The sequence below is a fragment of the Rana temporaria genome, chromosome 1, assembly GCF_905171775.1.
Source record: "Rana temporaria chromosome 1, aRanTem1.1, whole genome shotgun sequence".
In the NCBI taxonomy this organism is placed as follows: domain Eukaryota; kingdom Metazoa; phylum Chordata; class Amphibia; order Anura; family Ranidae; genus Rana; species Rana temporaria.
In genome coordinates this window covers 14,717,880-14,737,696 of record NC_053489.1, presented here as the reverse complement: position 1 = coordinate 14,737,696, position 19,817 = coordinate 14,717,880, and positions in this window count along the sequence as shown.

Sequence of the window (19,817 nt, the reverse complement as noted above, 5' to 3'; positions counted from 1 at the left end):
CGTGTCAGCAGCTACCATTTACGCACACCTGGCAGCGCAGGGTATCCACTCTCTTTCTGTTTTTTTCTATTCGAAATCTACACTGCAGCAGCCTTCTCAGTGATATATTCACAGAGATATGGATATATTTGAGTACAGAGCATCCCGCACCGTGAATTTTGACGGTGTCTTTACCATCACAGGCAATGACACTGAACTTGGCGGGTTATTCATGCGTTTGAAAAATGTCATGACTTCAGAGATACATCTCCAGTGGGATTTGATCTTCCTGGAACAATATATCTCTGAACAAATGGTCCCACGCAGCCTCCGTTGGGAGATCCATCCCCAACAAGGAGACCCAGATTTAGAATCATGGTATAAATATTTCAATGAGGCTGGTACCAACTTTCTGGGATTTATCATTTCCAGAAAAAGGAATAGATTACTTGTGTTGGACAAAGAAATCAAGGTACTTAAGGAGAAACTTGTGACACATAAGAACTCTCTGGAATACAACTCCTTGTCCTCCAGTCTCCAGAGTCATTTGGAGAAGGAGGACAAGGATCAGAGAATCAAAAAACACAAGAAATATGCCAGAGACATGGGTGATTATAAATCAAACACTGTCTTTGGATGGCAGAAAACACTCACGACCTCTAATTCAATGGATACTGCCCCAGCTGCAAATACTGGTTCAGCAATACCCTCTACATCCACAGGTGGCACTACGAGTTTGGCATCTCAATTTGGTGCCAAATCCTTACCGCCTTTGAGTGTCCCGCCAACCCAGGCATTACCTCCAATGCCCCAAAGGCCACAATACCAGAGCCCCCGTACGCCCAATTACCCCGCTAGAGGAAGGGCTAACAATAGGGGAAAACGTGGGGGGAAAGGGCACAATAGAGGTAACTCTCATCATTCTGGATCACGTCCGTCACGAGATCAGGGAGGTTATTCCGGATGGGCGTCTCCAGCTCCATATAGAGAGCAATATGATGACCGCCATCCCCACCAATCATATTACAATTCACCTGCTGTGCCTGTTCAAACAGATTTTCCCCTCTCAGAGACCACAGAGACTATGGGCAACAACAAGCACGTGGCGGTTATGAGCAATCACCTTACGGTCATGGCTCCTGTGGCACCAATGCCCAGGGTGGGCAGGGTTTTCACGGAGATCGCCCTTGGTACTCCAAGGGTCCAAACCAAAGAGAGGATGTAGAGCAGGACGGCGCATACAGAAGAGAAAAGAGAAGGAGAACATAAGTGGCCAAGGAGTATTCAACTTGAGTTCCAAAACACTGACTGTGGCAGAACAGTCCGTGTTGGACAAAGGACTCAAGTTTGCTCCTTCAAAACCATTAAATAAATTTGGCACATTTATTGATGTGCAGAAATTTATACGCAAAATTAATATTCAGCGCTATATGGTTTCCAATACATTTGTAACAGACAACAGGGCAGCGACCTCAGGAACGGTTCACTCAGGATTATCAAACCCATCTCTTTTCAATCCTTCCGTCGCTGTGGCTCCTGCTGTCAAAATTTTTAAAGGCTGGTTCTCAAAGACTTATCTCAATTAAAAGAGAAGAGACACTCCTCGCAGCCCTTGTCTAGCCAAGGCGTTCGCTCTTTGTGTGATAACAAGGATTTGATCATTCGTCCGGCAGACAAGGGCGGGGGGATTGTTGTTCTAGACAGGTCACAATACGAGCAAGAGATGCATCGTATACTTGGGGAAACTGGTACTTATCAAGAAATCCCCAATAATCCTACTGCCACATATAAGAAACAATTACAAACCCTTGTTAACAAGGGGTTTGATCTTAAGATTCTCAACAAGAAAGAGAAACTTTTTTTGGTTCCCAAAGTACCCAGAATTCCGACAATATACTACTTGCCTAAAATACATAAACATCCTACACAACCACCAGGCCGGCCTATCGTGAGCGGCATCGATTCTGTCACCTCACGCATAGGCCGTTATATAGACTTTTACCTCCAGCCCATAGTCAAACGCACTCCTTCATACATCAAGGATACAGGCGACACCATCCGCCTTCTGGAGGGGTTGGACGTACAGGAGGGTTGCATCATGGTCACTGCAGATGTGGCCTCCCTGTACACCTGCATTCCTCATCATCTAGGCATACAAGCGGTAAAACACTTTTTAAGTAGCGAAGAATCACTCGCTTCGTTTCAAAGCGACTATTTAATCGAACTTTTGGATTTCGCTACAAAACATAGCTATTTCTGGTTCGATCAACGCTTCTTTTTACAACTTAGGGGCGTGGCAATGGGCGCCAAATTCGCACCGAGTGTAGCGAATCTTTTCATGGCCAAGTGGGAGGAGGATGTCGTCTATGCCCAGACAGTTCCATCTCTGTGCCTATGGGCTAGATATATAGACGACATCCTCCTCCTATGGAATGGTAGCCCTGAGTCATTGAAGTCATTTTTTGACTCTTTAAATAGTAACGATAGGGGTATTTCCCTAACATATGAGTTTAGTCCTACTAAGATTCATTTCTTGGATTTGGAGATAACCATAGATAAGAAGTTCCACTTCCAAACCTATTTTAAACCAACCGACCGTAATGGTTATATCCCTACGGGGAGTTGCCACCACCCATCTTGGCTCCGGTCGGTTCCCCGCAGTCAATTCCTTTAAAATCTAGGTTTCTAGAAAAGGGGTACCCCATTAGTGATGTAGATTCAGAATTACAGCGAGTCCTTTCATTAAACAGGAAGTCACTAATATCTGTTAAGTCCAAGCGTCCTACGGATGAGGGTTTCAAATTTGCTATGCTGACTACATATTCCACTCAATATAAACAAATTAAGAGTATTTTCAACAGGCATTGGAACATCCTTAGAGGGGATAGAATTTTAGGTCCACTGCTTCCTGAACAGGCTAAAGTGGTCTTTAAAGGCGTACCTTCCTTACAGAGCAAAATCGCTCCAAATATAATAAACCCTCCTGTCAAAAGCTCTTTTTTTCATAATTTAGTAGGCTTCTTCCCCTGCAGGAAATGCAAGGTATGTCAACATAATGCTCTAACCACAAGAAAAATCTTGGAGTTTTCCTCCACGGTTACCAACAAGCAGTATACTATAAAAACATTTTGTACATGTGCGACTAAGTACATTGTATACTTACTAACGTGTCCTTGCGGCATGCAATATGTCGGTCGCACCATCCGCACTTTCTCGATCAGAGTGAGCGAACATATTGCACTCATAATAGGCGGGGACACCAAACATCCAGTCCCCCGACATTACAGGGAATTCCATCATAGAAACCCCAAAGGGACACAATTTGTTGTCATCGATAAATATACTCCTCCATGGAGAGGTGGAGCCATGACTAGGGGGGTCTCCCGCCTAGAGACATTCTGGATATACGAACTTCAGACATATACCCCGTTCGGAATGAACGTCGAATGGGATATAAATTCTTTTATTAATATGTCATGAGCTATTCATATTATTTGTTCTATTTTCTGGGTCTTTGGAAATTCAATATATACGCGCAATAATCATATACGCGCTTAATGTTTTATTCTGGATTCTGTTATATTTACAATCATTTATGCTATGAGAGTCAATGTATATGGTGATCTGACTCACACTAAACATGAGGCATTTTTTTGATCACATGAGGTAGTAGGGATACATTTTGTGTTTTTTTTTATATATGAGATTCTAACACATTTGTTTTTAGCGATAATCTATATATACATTTATTTATACAAGATCGCAATTTTAACATATTAAATACATGTTCTAAATAAACTCTTTTTTTAACACTAATTGTTTCTGATCTGGAGTGGATGTCAATTTCCATCTCCAGCGCAGAATCGATATTTTTATAAGTTTTTATTTTTATTTAATTTTTATGACTGGCCCTTATAGTTGATGTGCCGCTGATGGGAGTATTAACACTACCCATTTATACTGCGCTTTGCAATAGACATTATTTTTGTGATTCTCCGTTTATTTTTGTGCCCCATTTTTTCATTTGTTTGATTGGACATGCGACTCCTCTCTACGGGCGCCGCTCTGACCAATCACGGATGACCTCTCTCATAATGAGGCTTGGCGCGCACGCATGCGCACTTTAGCTACCAGACATCCGGGTTCCTCAATGCGAGGCCTGGTCTGCAGGCGCGCTCTCACTGGACACTACACGGCAGCCTCTATCTATTCAGAGTGAGGCTTGGCTATCGCGGACGCGCGGTAGCATAGTGTAATCCACGACACACAAACAATACATGGTTACTATGCTCTGCCGTGCTTGTTAGCACATGCAAACGAGGCTTGGCTCTGGCGCACGCGCGGTCGTATCTATCGTCCGTGGCATGGTAAATTTTCACAGTTTGCCTCAACTATTATTTATTTTATACATTTCAAGTATTTTAATGGCCAGTGCATTTCATTTTGTTTCATTTTACTCAGTATGTCCATGTCACACTCCTAATGACTACATTCCAAATGTAACAGCCACGTTAAAGACACTATACCCATATTCTCTGTGAGGTTCCTGTTTCATATAGAGGCTTGGAGTGCAAACTGCAGGTTCCTGTTTCATATAGAGGCTTGGAGTGCAAACTGCAGCGCCATCTTGGATAGGTGATGTGCTGTCTGTGATTGCTGATTGTTTGGGGTGAGTCAGATCTTCATTTGATTGGATGTGATTACATGGACTACACATATATTGGAGTGGGCTGCAGTGGAGAGACACCCCAGACGATGTGCTTTTGACCACGAAACGCGTCGGGAGGACTCCACTGTCGCCCCATTTACATGCAAGAGCTCTTTTACTTCCAGCCAAATGTAAGTTTGTTAGCTGTGAATAAACACGTATTTTTTCTTTTATACGGAGTTACGCTATGTGGCCACTTCTCTTTATTTTTTCTCTATGCACCACTAACACACTGAGCCAATTGGTTTTGGGATACCAACATCAGTATAGCTTCCGGCTTACTCCTGGGGACCTATTCCATATAAGGACCTACCCACCAGTTGGACCTACGCTTCCTGCCAAGGATTGCTGTTTGACAATCGTCATATAAAGCCTTGACTGACCTCTTTTGGCATATGCCACCAGTGGTCAACAAGTTCCGGTAAGCCTGCACTTTTTCCGGTGATGGGATTGTCACGTTAAAGGAGTCACGCTTTTTCTATTTATTCACCTTTTCACTTGAATGACTTGTGGATGTTGATGAACTTTGCTACATACCTCGGATCATCACACTTAGGAGTTTTTGTTGGACTTTGTTTTTATGTTTGATACCACCTTAGGTGCATCAGTTCACGTGCCAGTTGGCACTGTTGTCACCCCTCGCTACAGAGGAATCTCACATGTTTCACAATTTGTGTCTAACATTTATTAATGTTATATGTGTTTTATTTTTTACTATACACATTTTTTGGTATTTTGATATTCATTTATTAATTTTAGCGCTACACATACGTATTTTTTTGGTTGTTTTGCTTTTTTGAATAAGCCGTGTCAGCAGCTACCATTTACGCACACCTGGCAGCGCAGGGTATCCACTCTCTTACTGTTGCCCGCCAGCCTGTTCCGCCAGCTCCGCTACCCAAATAAAATTGATGTCCTTTTTTTCCCACAAATAGAGCTTTCTTTTGGTGATATTTGATCACCTCTGCGGTTTTTATTTTTTGTGCTATAAATATATATATTTTTTAACTTTTTGCTATAATAAATATCCCCAAAATTTAGAAAAATAAACAATTTTCTTCAGTTTAGGCCAATATGTATTCTTCTACATATTTTTGGTACCAAAAAAAAAAATAAACAATTAGCGTACATTGATTAGTTTGCGCAAAAGGCATTGTGGCCGCCGGCAATTCACAGGTCCCTTTATACTCCTGGATACATGTATAGAGCCATGGCAGGTCCCTTTATACACCTATATGCATGTATAGAGCCATGACAGGCCCTCTTTATACATCTATAGAGCCATGACAGGCCCTCGTTATACTCCTTTATACACATATAGAGCCATGACAGGTCCTCCATATACTCCTATATACATTTATAGAGCCATGGCAGGTCCTCTTTATATTCCTTTACATGTAAAGAGTCTCGACAGGTCCTCTATATACATGTATAGAGCCATGACAGGCAGAGGCGTCCCTAGGGGGGCAGAGGGGGCCCTGACCCCCCAACATCATGCTGTGCCCCACCATGTGCCCCCCCAAAAAAAATATATTTTTTTGCAATTTTTGTATTTTGCTCCCCGAGAGGGAGAGCGTCCCCAGTCAGCTCTGGGGGATTCCTCCCCTCCCTCTGCTCGCCGACACTGCATAATGCGAGCGCTCACACAACCAGATATTCTAGCCTGGACCGTGTTTAAGTGTGTGCACTGCAGACTGCAGTACACTGTAATCACTGAACTACATTATCTCCATCCCTTCTCCCCCCCATCTGTCTCCCTCCCCCTCTCCTGTTCTTTCAAAACATTCACAATTTACTTTCACTTTCAGTTAGGCAGATAATATACGGTGCAAATTTCTTTCCTGCATCCACAGATTGCAGGAAAGAAACTTGCATGATTCCCCCATCAACAGACAGTGCTGACAGGGGAATATCCCTCCTGCCCAGCAATTATATTCTCCCGACAAACAGTGATTATCACCAGTGGCTATATAGCAACCACTAGTGATAATTATAAGAGAATCTGCTCATTAATGGTTTAAATCTCAGCCAGTTTCTGCTGAACCAGCTGAGATTTAAACTGTCTATGGCTGGTCTTAGCTCTTAGGCAGCCCATACATTGATTAGCACTGTGGAGTGTCGGCTTCCTGGCGTAATCGGGGATGTGGGATTTCAAACACACCGGAGCCCATCTCTATTGGTTGTAGACAGTTGAGCTCCCTGCAGGTTGCTTAGCAGCAGTGGACCCTTCTCTGACGAGCTGATCGGGATGCAATCCAGGTGATGCTCTTAGTCAAATCCTAGTCATAAATATCAATGATTTTATTGATCAAAGCCCACACTTTACAGGCATAGAGCCCACATGGCTGCTGATCATACGGTTGATTATATTTATGTGGTTTTACTCTTGATGCTAATAATTACTGTGTTTATTAGATCTGACTGGGAGCATCACCTGGATCACATGCCATCAGCATGTCAACAGAGAAGGTTATACAGCATTACTGCTGCTAGGTGACCAGCTGGGGGCTCAGCTCTCTATAACCAATAGTGCCAGCCTTCCCCTGCATTCACCCATAATGTCACCAGCACTAGGTCCTAATAGACTGCCGCCGCTGCCAAGGAGACAGATGCCAGACCAGCACTGTCAATAGCAGGGACAGGACAGCTGGGGATCCCCACTGTGGCAGAACACCAGGGCCCGGTGGCAAGACAACCTTTGCAACAACGATAGTTCTCCCACTGCTTTGGACCCTTATATTTTCTTGGTGTGCTGGTGACATATATCTCTTGTTTTCTGCCACCCTGGGGGGCCCCAGTATAGTAGGAAGGGAGCTCACTGCGAACATGTGAAAGGGCCCATAGTGGGATCGTAGTAAAGGGCCCCAGGATATATATATATATATATATATATACTGTATATATATATAATTGCATTTTATAGTTGGCCCCCCTACTTTTGTCCCTGTCCCCCCATGTGCCCCCCTAAATATGAAAGCTGGAGACGCCACTGAAGAGCATATGTCAACAACAAATAAATCTGAATACAATATTCTTTGCTTGATTTTAATATGTGTCTGTATTTACAAATTTTTAATGTTGAAATGTAATACAAATGGATATTTTTATGATATATGTGTTTATGGCACCTATTAAAGTACCTTCCCTCGCTGTTTCAAAAAATGTTCTTTCCTGGAATGTTGGTGTCTTTGATCCTGATGCTGCGTACACACGATAACTTTTCGTCATGAAAAAAAACACGTTTTTAAAAAATGTCATTTAAAACAATCGTGTGTGGGCTTCACATCATTTTTCAGGTTATGAAAAACGCCAAATATTTTTTTTCGAACATGCTGCATTTTTTAACGACGTTTTAAACAATGTCATTTTTCGGGTTGTAAAAAATGATCGTGTGTGGGCAAAAACGACATTAAAAACCTGCGCATGCTCAGAAGCAAGTTATGAGACGGGAGCGCTCGTTCTGGTAAAACTACCGTTCATAATGGAGTAAGCACATTCATCACGCTGTAACAGACAGAAAAGCGCAAATCGTCTTTTACTAACAGGAAATCAGCTAAAGCAGCCCAAGGGTGGCGCCATCCGCATGGAACTTTGTTTACTTAATGCCGAAAAATTATCGTTGTGTTAGGTTTGAGTGGTACATTTAAAATTTGTTAAATATGTGTTTGTAGCGCTACCCCCAAAGGAGCCGCTGATTGATTTGGGATTGGCGAATTAAGTTACCTCTATGTGATGTCTAGGGTGAAGGTAGTGAGTAGAGCAGTAACCGAATGTCCAATCTGTAGATAAGGTTTTATGATGCTTTATTTCCTTGGTCCAAACACTACCAACACTAGATATGTGCATTCCCGTTCGTACGAATGTTATTTTCGAACGAAAATGTTAATTTTCGTACCCGCAAAATAATGTGTACGTACGAAAAAAATTAAGCACCAAAATACGAAAACGACGGGATTACGAATGAGTCGCATAACGAACAACCGCAAATACGAACGAACGATCCGACGAAAATACGACAAAACGAAAACGGCAAAAGAACGAATATGACATCTATAACAAAAGACTTGCATTCTGTATTTTGTTTGAATCCTTTTTCTGTTTGTATGTTCATATGACATCTTATAACAAAAGATTTGTATTCTGTATTCTGAATTCCTTTTTTCTGTTCGTAATTTGGTTTCAAAATACAGAATGCTAATCTTTTGTTATAAGATGTCATTTTCGTTTTTTTAAAATGGACAGTGAGTATAGTTAGTTAGTGAAGCAGCTTCTCTCTTGTGCTGAGTACAGTAGTACAGTAAAGCAAATAAACTTTTCTGTGGATTTTTGTCTGAAGGGAGATCAGTTGGCCAGACTTTTGAACCTGGAACTCAAAAATGGTTTTCTGATGGAGTTTAAAAACGAACGAACGTTCGGTAAAACGATCGTTTTTATGTTTGTTGTTAAAAAAGTCTGACCAAGTGTATGGGCTTAACAATAGTTAATATGGATGAGCCGCGTGTTGAAAGTGCCGCGAATCCCGCGATATATTTACGAAAGTACAAAATGACGAAAATTCACAAAATTATTGTCTAACAAGTAACGAACATGAATTAAACAGAATAACGAACCATCTCGCATGTACGAAAATAAAACGGTAACCAAAATACGAAACGATCGGAATACGAAAAAATCGCGTCGTACGAAAACGAACGGGAACGAACAGGAAAACGGACGTCTTACGAAAAACGAACGGGAACGAACCTACGGAACGATACGAAACGGAACAAAAAAAAACGAAAAAAAAATTCTGTGCACATGTTTAACCAACACATCAACTTGAGGTAGACAGTATAGGTTGATGAAAATAGAGTAACCGTGCAGTATCAGGCTTTGGATGAAGAAAGCAACTCTGCCCTCTGTAGTTGAATCAATACGTCACCACTCTAGCCAGAGTGGGGTGAAGTGCCCCTGGACAGGCTTCTGCCACAAACCTGGCAGCCAGAGCGTCACTTGAGGTTTCTGGGGGGGGGAACAAGTCTCTGCCACAGACCTGGCTCTGATTAGATTAAGATGAAACGTCTGCCACATGCCCAATGCTGACAATGTGAACAGAAGAGCGAATCCTCCCAGTAAATTAGGTTAAGGTCACCGGTTGACAGCGTAGCGTACCGGTCAGTGTCCGGTCACCAGATCCCCGGTGGTTTGTTCAAGCCGATCCCCCACCGAACAGAATACAGCCTGGGATCTTCTTAGTAGAAGTGGGGACACAGTAAGGCACTGGGGCCCCTTGGCAGCATCAGTCACTCCAGGCCAGGAGGGCCCAGAGTCTGGAACTCCGCGTGGCACACGACCCCGGCCTGGTAGGCCATATCGCCGGGGCCTGTGATGTGCGCACACCCTAAAGAGGGTGCCGCACCTGGAACCTGGAACCCGCAAAGAACCCAGAACCACGGCTTCCGCCACAGAAATACTTCCCACCAGCATGCCCCGCGAGGAAACACTCCTCCTAGCAGAACAATCCAGATTTGGCGAGAGCCAAATTTGACAAATTCCAGAGTGAGAGCAACATAACTCTCTCACTCCCCATTAAATTTGACATAGCGTCCTTTCTGAAAGTAAAGGGGCGCTACACACTCCCCCCACTTGAAATGACACTGTCCCCAGTGTCCTAAGGCATTCAAGCCTGAATGCCAGCATGATACCTGCTAAACAGTAAGGAAATGACACTGTCCCCAGTGTCCTAAGGCATTCAAGCCTGAAAGCCAGCCTGATACCTGCTAAACAGTAAAGGAAAGTAGGAAAAGAGAGAAACATAATTGTAAACATTGGATTACAAATCGTAGTGCTTTTGGAACATTATAATAACAATATGACATTACACAACATACACAACCCTATCTATCTATGCTGCCCATTCTCCGCAGTATTGATAGTAGGTGGGTCCAATAACCTGCATAAAAAATATAAAAGAGAACATACACAAAAATATACATCCTGATATATTATAACATTTTTCCTATGTACAAATCTCCAAAGTTGAAATTGAAACTGCACCCTCTCCTCAGAGAGCACAATTTCCCTTCCTCCTAGGGAGCTATCTAAGTGCTGAGCATAATCTCTTTACCTTGTTGCAATAAACAAAATAGAGAAAAAAAAAACATTTATACATTTCAGTTCTGCAAGAACGTTGCAGAACACTGCCCCTAGCGGTCAGTGCGCTGGTACTACGACAGTTCAAGTTCAGTAGCAAAGAAATAGCAGCAAAAGGGAAATAAAACGATAAAACATTTATTTCGCTGATAGGGTTGAGCGAACCCGAACTGTAAAGTTCTGGTTTGGTACGGACTTTGTTTTTTTTTTGCTCCCGAACCCGAATAATTGGAAAAAGTTTGGGTTCGGGTTCGGAGTTCGGGTATGTTTTGGCGCACTGCACGGCAGCCAATCGCCATTTGTTTTACAACTGTGACTGGGAACTGATCACAGCCATGCCTACTTATGGCATGGCTGTGATTGGCCAGTGCAGCATGTGACCCAGCATGTGACCAGCCTCTATATTAGATAGAGGCAAACAGCACAGATCGTCACTCTGCTTTAGTTATGATAGGGAGAGGCTGCTGCTGCTTAGGGACAGTGTCAGAGAGTTGTATCCTGCTTCAGAAATCTCAACAAGCTCACTTTATTTCTTTGATATCTGCATGATCTTATGGTTTCTGGCTCGTTGTCACTGTGCTTTAGTTATGATAGGGAGAGGCTTCTGCTGCTGCTTAGGGACAGTGTCAGAGAGTTGTATCCTTCTTGCTTCAGAAATCTAAGCAAGCACACTTTATTCCTGTGACATCTGCTGTGCTTCATATAGTTTAGGAATTTTGTTCAGCTATAGGGACAGTCAGAAATCTATAGGTGACTCTGTATATTTCAACAGCACTGCACCTGCCACCACATGTGCACCTATGATATACTGTGTTTTTGTCCAGTACATAGTTCAGGGACAGGTTCCAGAAATGTTCCTATAGGGACAGTCAGCAATTTATAGGTGACTCTGTATATTTCAACAGCACTGCACCTGCCACCACCTGTGCACCTGTGATATACTGTGTTTGTGTCCAGTACATAGTTCAGGGACAGGTACCAGAAATGTTCCTATAGGGACAGTCAGCAATCTATAGAAGACTGTATATTTCAACAGCACTGCACCTGCCACCACCTGTGCACCTGTGATATACTGTGTTTGTGTCCAGTACATAGTTCAGGGACAGGTACCAGAAATGTTCCTATAGGGACAGTCAGCAATCTATAGAAGACTGTATATTTCAACAGCACTGCACCTGCCACCACCTGTGCACCTGTGATATACTGTGTTGTGTCCAGTACATAGTTTAGGGACAGGTTCCAGAAATTTTCCTATAGGGACAGTCAGCAATCTATAGGTGACTCTGTATATTTCAACAGCACTGCACCTGCCACCACCTGTGCACCTGTGATATACTGTGTTTGTGTCCAGTACATAGTTCAGGGACAGGTTCCAGAAATTTTCCTATAGGGACAGCAATCTATAGGTGACTCTGTTTATTTCAACTGCACCTGCCACCACCTGTGCACCTGTGATATACTGTGTGTGTGTCCAGTACGTAGTTCAGGGACAGGTTCCAGATATTTCCTATAGGGTCAGCAATCTATAGGTGACTCTGTATATTTCAACAGCACTGCACCTGTGATATACTGTGTGTGTGTCCAGTACATAGTTCAGGGACAGGTTCCAGATATTTCCTATAGGGTCAGCAATCTATAGGTGACTCTGTATATTTCAACAGCACTGCACCTGTCCCCTGTGATATACTGTCTGTGCATTACATTGTTTAGAGGTAGGTTCCTGCTTCTTGCTACAGGTAGAGAAATATATAGGTGAATTTCTGCCTAGTTCACCAGTCACCTGTCCCCTGTGATATACTGTCTGTGCAGTACATTTTTTTAGGGGTAGGTTCCTGCTTCTTGCTACAGGTAGAGAAATATATAGGTGAATTTCTGCCTATTTCACCAGCTTACACTATTTTTGTATTTAAAATTTCTCAAAATTAGGGCAAGACCCTAAATTTGAGAAATATGAGGAAAACGTCAAATAAGGGACGTGGCCACGGTCGTGGTGCTGCTGGTGGAGCTCCTGTTACAGGGAGAGGACGTGGTCGATCTGTGCCAGCTACACGCACAAGTGAAACACCTTTCTCAGGTGCGAGTAGCCGACAGAGCCTGCAGCGGTATTTGGTCGGGCCTAATCCAGCTCTACGAATGTTGAGGCCAGGAGCAGAATAGGCGGTAGTAGATTGGGTTGCTGACAGTGCCTCCAGTTCCTTCACATTGTTTTCCAACCAGTCTTGTGCTGAAAGTTCAGAGTTGGCGCCTGCAGCCGATGTCCACCATCAGTCTTTCACCTCACCCCCTTGCAAATCAGCCAATCAGTCTGAGCCCCAAAGCATGCAGCAGTCTCTTCTTCTTTTTGATGAGTCTGTTAGCATGTGTTCCCAGGGCCATCCACCTAGCCCAGCCCTAGAAGGGGAAGAGATTGAGTGCACCGATGCCCAACCACTTATATTTCAAGATGAGTACATGGGGGGACCATCACAGCACGTCTTGGATTGCTTTTGCAATTGTGCAGACCGACAAGGAGGGCAGTGGTAGGTGGAAGATGATGTGGAGGACGATGAGGTCCTCGACCCGACATGGAATCCACCTCATGCAGGTGACCAATGTAGTTCGGAGGAAGAGGCGGTGGTCGCACAGAGCCACCAGCACAGCAGAAGAGGGAGCAGGGTGCCAAAGCAGAGCGTCCGTCCCCTAGACAGTACGCCTGTTACTGCCCAATGCAGCAAGGGACCGAGCACACCAAAGCCAGGTCCAAGGAGTTCCCTAGCGTGGCAGTTCTTCACACAATGTGCTGATGACAAGACATGCGTGGTTTGCACGTTGTGCAATCAGAGCCTGAGGCGAGGCATAAACGTTCTCAACCTGAGCACAACCTGCATGACCAGGCATCTAAGTGAAAAGCACGAGCTGCAGTGGAGTAGACACCTCAAAAACCAAGAAAGGTCTCTGGCTTCCTCTTCTGCATCAGTCTCGGGCCTCTCTGCCTCTTCATCCACCTCCGTAGTGACAGTGCCACCTGCCACCCCTCAATTAGAGGACCGGCAAGCAACACTACCACCTGGGTCACCAAACATCTCCACAATGTCCCATGGAAGCATTCAGCTCTCCATCTCCCAAACACTGGAGCGTAAGAGGAAGTACCCCTCTACCCACACGCGATCCCTGGCCCTGAATGCCAGCATTTCAAAATTACTGGCCTTTGAAATGCTGTCATTTTGTCTGGTGGAGACGCAGAGTTTTAAAAGCCTGATGGCATTGGCTGTCCCACAGTACGTCGTGCCCAGCCGCCACTACTTTTCCAGGCATGCCATCCCTTCCCTGCACAACCAAGTGGGGGACAAAATCAGGTGTGCACTGCGCAACGCCATCTGTGCCAAGGTCCATCTAACTATGGATACGTGGACCAGTAAGCACGGTCAGGGACGTTATATCTCCCTAACAGCGCACTGGGTAAATGTAGTGGCGGCTGGACCTGAGGCGGATAGCAGTTTGGCGCATGTCCTTCCACCACCGAGGATAGCAGGGCGCTTCAGTTTGCCTCCTGTTCCTAACTCCTTCTACTCCGCTTCCTCATCCTCTACCGCCTCCTCATCCAGTCATTGTAACAAATTCACCACCAACTTCAGCACAGCCATGGGTAAACGCCAGCAGGCAGTTTTAAAACTTTCCTGTTTGGGGGAAAAACCACACACCGCGCAGGAGTTGTGGAGGGACATGGAACAACAGACCGATGAGTGGTTGGCGTCAGTGAGCCTCAAGCCAGGCCTGGTGTTGTGCGATAACAGGCGAAATCTCGTAGCAGCTCTGGGCCTAGCTGGTTTGACACACATCCCTTGCCTGGCGCATGTGCTGAATTTGGTGGTGCAGAGTTTCCTGAAAACTTACCCCTATATGCCACAGCTGCTGCAGAAAGTGCGGGTCGTCTGTGCGCACTTTCAGCGTTCTCACCCTGCTGCTGCTCGCCTGGCAGCGCTGCAGCGTAACTTCGGACTTCCCGCTCACCGCCTCATATGTGATGTGTCCACAAGGTGGAACTCCACCTTGCAAATGCTGGCCAGACTGTGCGAGAAGCAGCAGGCGATAGTGGAGTTCCAGCTGCAGCACGCACGCGTGAGTCGCTCTGCGGAACAGAACCACTTTACCACCAATAACTGGGCCTCCATGCGAGACCTGTGTGCCTTGTTGCGCTGTTTTGAGTACTCCACCAACATGGCCAGTGCCGATGACGCTGCTCTCAGCGTGTCTATCCCAGTTCTATGCCTCCTTGAAAAAATGCTACGGGCTATGATGGAAGAGGATGTGGCACAGGAGGAGGAGGAGGAGGAGGAGGAGGAATAATTTCCAAGGCTTTCAGGGCAGTCATTCACAAGTGGCTCCGAGGGTGGGTTCGTGCACCAACAAAGGCCAGGTACACAATTGTCCAGCAAGGGCACAGTTCTGGAGGATGACGCGGTGGAGGATGAGGAGGAGGAAGACATGGAGGAGGAGGAGGAACCATGTTCACAGCAGGATGGCATACAGACCATCTCATGGCCATTACTGGTGCGTGGCTGGGGGGATACAGAGGACACAAATGATACACTTCCCACAGAGGACAGCTGTTCGTTGCCTCTGGGCAGCCTGGCACACATGAGCAATTACATGCTGCAGTGTCTCCGCAACGACCGGCGTGTTTCGCACATTATAACAGGTGCTGATTACTGGGTGGCCACGCTGCTGGATCCCCGTTACAAGGACAATGTACTGTCCTCAATCAATCCCCTCACTGGAGCGCAAACGCAAGATGCGCGAGTACAAGCGCACGCTGGTAGATGCGCTGCTGGTGCAATTCCCACCTGGCAGCGGGGGCACAGTGGAAGCAGAAGGCAAAGGCAGAGGAGGCGGAAGAGGTCGCCAACGCAGCAGGGGCACCGCCAGCACCTCAGAAGGCAGGGTTAGCATGGCCAAAATGTGGAAAAGCTTTGTCAGCACGCCACAACAAACAGCACCACCAGCTGATATGGAACGTTTTAGCAGGAGGCAGCATTTCAGCAACATGGTGGAGCAGTATATGTGCACACGCCTACACGTACTCAATGACGGCTATGCTCCCTTAAACTTCTGGGTCTCCAAATTGGGCACATGGCCTGAGCTTGCCCTTAACGCCTTGGAGGTGCTGGCCTGCCCTGCGGCCAGAGTATTGTGTGAACGTGTATTTAGCACGACAGGGGGCGTTATCACAGACAAGCACAGCCGCCTGTCCAGAGCCAATGTGGACAAGCTCACGTTCATTAAAATGAACCAGGCATGGATCCCAGAGGACTTGTCCGTACCTTGTGCAGAATAGACACTGGGCCGGCCTTACCCAGCCATTGTTTTTTTTCTGATCTTTCTAGGGTTGCCATCTTATCCCTTTAAAAGCAAAAACATATTAATTACACAGGTTCTCTGGCTGATTAAGTTGCTGCTAATTAAACTCACTTGGTGCCTTATCGACAGTAAATTAGCCCCAGAACCTGTGTAATTACTCTGTGTTCTGGTTTAAAGGGATGAGGTAGCAACCCTAGATCTTTCTCACTCTCAAAAAATACATATATTAAAAACCAAAACCTGCTGTGTTGGCTACCTCCTCCTCCTCCACCGCCGCTTCCACCTACACCGCCACATCCACCTCAACCTCCTAATACATATGGACCTCGTCCTCCTAGGTCAAAATGATTTTTATTTTTTATTTTTATTTTTTTTATGTTATTTTGAGTTATTTCCCTATCCACATTTATTTTAGGAGTACTTGCCATGCTCTTCCCGACATTTTGCAATTTTTTTTATGCCATTTTGAGTTATTTCCCTATCCACATTTATTTTCAGAGTACTTGCCATGTTCTTCCCGACAGTTTGCTGCCATTTGCAGCCCTCCAGCCCTTTCCCTTAGTTTTTTAGAGACATTTTTGTAGTCAAAAGTCCGGGTCCCCATTGACTTCAATGGGGTTCGGGTCAAAGTCCGGGTTAGGTCCCGAACCTGAACTTTCTTTTCAAAGTCCGGGTTCGGGTCCGAACCCAGACATCCAGGTGTCCGCTCAACTCTATTCGCTGAATCTTCCTTCAATGCTGTGGAGAAGTTTGCAAGGACCCCCACTAACTGACGGAACCCAACCCCCCTGAAGTTCTTCACATAAGCCGTGATGTGGATCCGGAGAGGCCAGGGGAAAAAGGGGAAAAAACAACTTGAGTGAGGGTAAGAACCCTTGTCCAGAACTTCTTGAAAGCAAATAGGTCAAGAGGAACAGGCATATGACCTATTTTTAAAACCGCAGGTCAGGAAGAATGATAATGTCACCTTCTGCAGTGGTCGTGGTGAACGAAAATACCTGGTCTTCTCTCCCAGGGCACTTAAGCACGACCCGGTCGCTGTAAATTTGACGACCCCAGCTCCACTCTCGGTGGCAACGCTCAAACCTGGGGTTTAAATAGGACAGGCCCAAATCCGTACCCTCAAGAATGCGGGGCACTTTTAAATGTGTCCAGATGGCTTCCTGACACCATGCTTCCCGTTTTTCGTCTACTTTCTTCAAAAGGGAAGGTGGCACGTAGGGGTACTCATACCCATGGCTGGCAGCAACCTTTTGAACTACCAGGCACTGTAGCCTGGCCAATCTAGGCAAGGTACGTGGGTCTCCGCGTCCCGGCAGCACTATAGCGTCCGGTGCCCTTTTCAGAGCGCGCACGGCAATGGGGCATGGGAGCAGTGAGGGAAGGAACAGGATTTGACTCACCAACTCCCCAGGTCACTTGCGGGATGTCCACTGACGGAACTTGAGACCCACGCAATGCGCTCCGGCCGGAGAGTTTCTTCCTCCGAGTAGCGTAGGGGGCACGGAATCCTCCAAACCCCTGGGTCTCTGGAAACCTTGGCTCAAACATGTCATCATGGAGGTCACCATCGTCGGAAAGAGAATCAAAGTCCGACGAGTTCAGTTCCTCCGCTGGCAAGTAACCGCAGGGTTTGGCTGTAGGGTCCCTTGGCCAGTCCGGCAAGGTAGGCCTCGACCGTGGCTGCGGGAGGCTGGAACAGGCCCTGCTCATATAGAGGCACACCACATAGAGATTGCTGTAGAAGTGGTGGTCTCCGATGTGGTCTTGGCCTGTGTACTTGTCACACCTGTCGGGTCATCGTCTTGGTCCGGTTTGTCCACAGGGCTTACCTCCGGTGAGCAAGAAGGCGAGGCAGTCGATTACAGGGTCAAGGTGGATGAAACCAAAATAATCTCAATGTCCCGAACCTCCGCTTCCACTATTGCCACCGACGTGAATGGCTCTGGCCATGTGGCTTCCTCCCCCGTGGTGATGACTCCTGTGACATAATTCACCCTGTACTCCAGAGGAGCTTTGGCGAGTGACTTGGCGACAAATAGGTAGGCCCGGCACTTCTGGCACCGGGCGAACGGCTGGATCAGTATGGACAGTTCCTGCCAGCGAGGGCAGAATAGTCCCAAGATCTTCCGATCCTTTGCTCGACAAGAGCAGAATTTGTCCTTCGGTGGACATTCGGATACCCGTGTCCGTCACAGGCACCCCAGGCAAGGAAAACATGCTGGAGACTCCTGGTGAAGTAGCAGGGGTCTCAATCGCTAGGAAAGAGCACACGGCAGTGCAGCAGCAGACATCACGCACGTGGTCTCTCCTTCTCTCTCGCTGGTGGGCGGTGATCTGTAGAATTGGCGCAAAGACTCTGTTATACGTCTCAGGCAAGGGTGGGTGACTCCTCCCACTTGAAGAACTTGTCCAGACACGTTTCAGGCGCATGTTCTTCTGCATGTACGCTCAAGCTTAGCTGTGTGAGGATTAACTCCCTCGTTACCGGAGAGTTCAAAGTATGACACTCTTTGCTCTTAATAAATCTTTACTCGCGATTTCCGTTGCCAGAGGTAACAGCCGAATCCCGGACGAGCCCCCACATGTAGCGCTACCCCCAAAGGAGCTGCTGATTGATTTGGGATTGGCGTATTAAGTTACCTCTATGTGATGTCTAGGGGTGAAGGTAGTGTGTAGAGCAGTAACTGAATGTCCAATCTGTAGATAAGGTTTTCTGAATGCTTTATTTCCTTGATCTAAACACGACCAACACATCAACTTGAGGTAGACAGGATAGGTTGATGAAAATAGAGTAACCTTGCAGTATCAGGCTTTGGATGAAGAAAGCAACTCTGCCCTCTGTAGTTGAATCAATACGTCACCACTCTAGCCAGAGTGGGTGAAGTACCCCTGGACAGGCCTCTGCCACAGACCTGGCAGCCAGAGTGTCACTTGAGGTTTCTGGGGGGGAACAAGTCTCTGCCACAGACTTGGCTCTGATTAGATTAAGATGCCAGATGAAACCTCTGCCACAGGCCCAATGCTGACAATGTGAACAGAAGAGCGAATCCTCCCAGTAAATTAGGTTAAGGTCACCGGTTGACAGCGTAGCGTACCTGTCAGTGTCCGGTCACCAGACCCCCGGTGGTTCGTTCAAGCCTTTTTGGATCACCTGCCTCCGGGTTTCTCCTCAAGCCGATCCCCCACCGAACAGAATACAGCCTGGGATCTTTTTAGTAGAAGTGGGGACCCAGTAAGTCACTGGGGCCCCTTAGCAGCATCATTCGCTCCAGGCCAGGAGGGCCCAGAGTATAGAACTCCGCGTGGCATACGACCCCGGCCTGGTAGGCCATAACGCCGGGGCCCGTGATGTGCGCACACCCTAAAGGTGGGTGCCGCACCTGGAACCCGCGAAGAACCCAGAACCATGGCCTCCACCACAGAAATACTCCCCCCCCAGCATGCCCCGCGAGGGAAACACTCCTCCTATTGGCTGCTGGGTAGAAGCGGCTCCGCCTTGATTTCTCTAGCGCCACCTGCCGCCCAGAGATGAGACCACATTTCTGAGGTACAGACTGAATCACAGAACAATCCAGATTTGGCGACAGCCAAATTTGACAATTTCCAGAGTGAGAGCAACATAACTCTCTCACTCCCCACTAAATTTGACATAGCGTCC